Here is a 3,348-nt window from a genome sequence, read left to right as displayed (position 1 = left end):
ACTGCTGCTGCCACTGCTGCTGCTAAGTCACTTCACGGCAGCCCACCAGGCTCCCCCGTCCCTGGGGTTCTCCAGGCAAGAACACTGGAGTGGGTTGCCATTTCCTTCTCCAATGCATGAAAGTGAAAAGTGAAAGTGAAGTCGCTCAGTCGTGTCCGACTCTTAGCAACCCCACGGACTGCAGCCTACCAGGCTCCTCCGCCCATGGGATTTTCCAGGCAAGAGGACTGGAGTGGGGTGCCATTGCCTTCTCTGAAAGTACTGCTACATACCTGATTTTTTAATGTGATAATGAATTTTTTATTGAAGTATAGCTGATGTGCAATATTATGTAAGTTATAGATGTACAGTATAGTTTCATAATTTTTAAAGATTATACTCCACTTATAATCATTTTAAAATAGTGGCTGTATTCCCAAGTGTACAGATATATCTGTGTAGCTTATTTTACACATAATAGTTGATACCTCTTAATCTCCTATCCTTATATTACCCCTCCTCCTTGCCTGTCAACACCAGTAACCACTAATTCATTCTCTGTATCTCTGAGTCTTTCTTTTCTGTTACATTCACTAGTTGGTCGCTTTTTTAGATTCCACATATAAGTGATATACAGTATGCCTTTGTCTGACTTATTTCACTGAGCATGATACCCTCCAAGTTCATCTGTTGATACAAATGGCAAAATTTCATTCCTTTTTCTGGCCGCTTAAAATGTATACCCCACTGTACACATATACGCACACACACATCATAACGTCTTAATCCACTTACCTGCTGATGGACACTTAGGTTGCTTCTGTACCTATATATATATTCTTTAATATGAGCATTACAGTGACACTGTATGAGTAGGGAGGTACTATTTCCATCTTATAGATGAGAAAACTGTGGCTCAGAAGTGTTAAAAGTCCACAACCATATTTTTTACGACAATACATTCTCAGTCTACATAGGTATACTTAACTATCAACATGTCTGGAGTTTAACTGCTAAATACAGTCTTAGTTAATCACTTACTTTGTACCAGGAACTGTTCTAGACACTGGAGATATAAAGATGAGTAAGACACGATTCCTTCTTCCACGGAGCTCATAGTCTAGTGAGGAGACAACCTATAAAAAGATAAGCGGCTTTCAGTGTGACAGTTACTAAAACAGATGCAAAATGGCAACCACTACATCTGGGGCACATGAGAGAAAGTGGGTGATTCAGTCAGGAAAAGGTTCACAGAGAAAGAAACCTTCGAATAAACTGTGTTAGAGTGCAATTCTTCAATAACGAATCACAGAAAATATGGAGCATTCAGAAAACTGTTGTAAGACTGGTGCAAAGGGAGGAGGCCCACAGGCAGACAGTAATCTAAACCATAAAGAACCCTATGGGATAGTTCATATGGTATCCAAAATAAACAAAGCACAGTAGTTTAAAGTTTAAAGCTTATCCTGAAGGTAACACTGATAGGTTTCCATAGCAAGAACTGCATTTTAGAAGAATACTTCGGTAGAAATGGGTCCAGATTTAAAGTAACAAGTTTATCTGAACCATAGCACTGGGTATGAGAAGGAGAAAGCTCAGCATACATGTAAGATCTCTGACAGATGATTATGGATAGCTGAGTCTTAGAAGGAAGGAGGATTCCACACAACTAAAATGTCCCACTTCGTTATCTGGGTGGACAACGGAGCCATAACCAGGACAGAGAACAGAAGAGGAACGAATTGTGGAAGACAACATGCCACAGAGTTTTCAAGGGCCAATTCTGCAGTCAGACTATTTGAATTTCATTTCCAATTCTGCCACTGAAACAGCTGTGTGACCAGGCGTGGCAAAAGGAAAAAACAAAGTCTGAGTTTTAACAAACTTTTGAGTGAACTGGTTACTTGTCCAAATTAATTTAGGTCATAACATATATGGCTAGTTATATGTAAGCTGATTATGTCCAGTTCAATCCTTTAAAAATATCACAGAGTTGTATAAGAGCTCATTACTATTCAACTGCCAAGAACAGCGAGAGTCCTGAATGTAGATAATAAATGACATTTCCAGTCCTCCAAGGTTACAGACCTATCAATGCCTCACTCAGAAAATATATCTTTTTTTTTTAACTTTTTATTTTTATTTTTTTTTATTTTAATTTTTTTAAATTTTATTTTATTTTTAAACTTTACAATATTGTATTAGTTTTGCCAAATATTGAAATGAATCCGCCACAGGTATACTCCTTGGTGTTCCCCATCCTGAACCCTCCTCCCTCCTCCTTCCCCATACCCTCCCTTTGGGTCGTCCCAGTGCACCAGCCCCAAGCATCCAGTATCGTGCATCGAACCTGGACTGGCGACTTGTTTCATACATGATATTATACATGTTTCAATGCCATTCTCCCAAATCTCCCCACCCTCTCCCTCTCCCACAGAGCCCATAAGACTAATCTATACATCAGTGTCTCTTTTGCTGTCTCGTACACAGGGTTATTGTTACCATCTTTCTAAATTCCATATATATGTGTTAGTATACTGTATTGGTGTTTTTCTTTCTGGCTTACTTCACTCTGTATAATAGGCTCCAGTTTCATCCACCTCATTAGAACTGATTCAAATGTATTCTTTATAATGGTTGAGTAATATTCCATTGTGTATATGTACCACAGCTTTCTTATCCATTCATCTGCTGATGGGCATCTAGGTTGCTTCCATGTCCTGGCTATTATAAACAGTGCTGCGATGAACATTGGGGTACACGTGTCTCTTTCCCTTCTGGTTTCCTCAGTGTGTATGCCCAGCAGTGGGATTGCTGGATCATAAGGCAGTTCTATTTCCAGTTTTTTAAGGAATCTCCACACTGTTCTCCATAGTGGCTGTACTAGTTTGCATTCCCACCAACAGTGTAAGAGAGTTCCCTTTTCTCCACACCCTCTCCAGCATTTATTGCTAGTAGACTTTTGGATCGCAGCCATTCTGACTGGCGTGAAATGGTACCTCATAGTGGTTTTGATTTGCATTTCTCTGATAATGAGTGATGCTGAGCATCTTTTCATGTGTTTGTTAGCCATCTGTATATCTTCTTTGGAGAAATGTCTATTTAGTTCTTTGGCCCATTTTTTGATTGGGTCTTTTATTTTTCTGGAGTTGAGCTATAGGAGTTGCTTGTATATTTTTGAGGTTAGTTGTTTGTCAGTTGCTTCATTTGCTGTTGTTTTCTCCCATTCTGAAGGCTGCCTTTTCACCTTGCTAATAGTTTCCTTTGTTGTGCAGAAGCTTTTAAGTTTAATTAGGTCCCATTTGTTTATTTTTGCTTTTATTTCCAATATTCTGGGAGGTGGGTCATAGAGGATCCTGCTGTGATGTA

General features: G+C 39.3%; 1 protein-coding gene across 2 annotated transcripts in view; it reads right to left on the bottom strand.

The window, feature by feature from the left end:
- Positions 1–2,099, bottom strand: part of WWP1 (WW domain containing E3 ubiquitin protein ligase 1) — a 114,852-nt gene extending 112,753 nt beyond the window's left edge. Inside the window, exon 1 of one of the 2 annotated variants that reach the window (XM_010846230.1) lies at positions 1,021–2,099. The gene's annotated coding sequence lies outside the window, so the exon portion shown is untranslated. The remainder of the gene's footprint in view (positions 1–1,020) is intronic. The other variant, XM_010846231.1, reaches the window with a different exon arrangement.
- Between the last annotated feature and the right edge of the window lie 1,249 nt (positions 2,100–3,348).

Source organism: Bison bison, unplaced genomic scaffold, assembly GCF_000754665.1.
Source record: "Bison bison bison isolate TAMUID 2011002044 unplaced genomic scaffold, Bison_UMD1.0 scf7180017864233, whole genome shotgun sequence".
Classification (NCBI taxonomy): Eukaryota; Metazoa; Chordata; class Mammalia; order Artiodactyla; family Bovidae; genus Bison; species Bison bison.
Note: the sequence above shows the minus strand (reverse complement) of the source record. Positions and strands in the feature narration are given on the sequence as shown.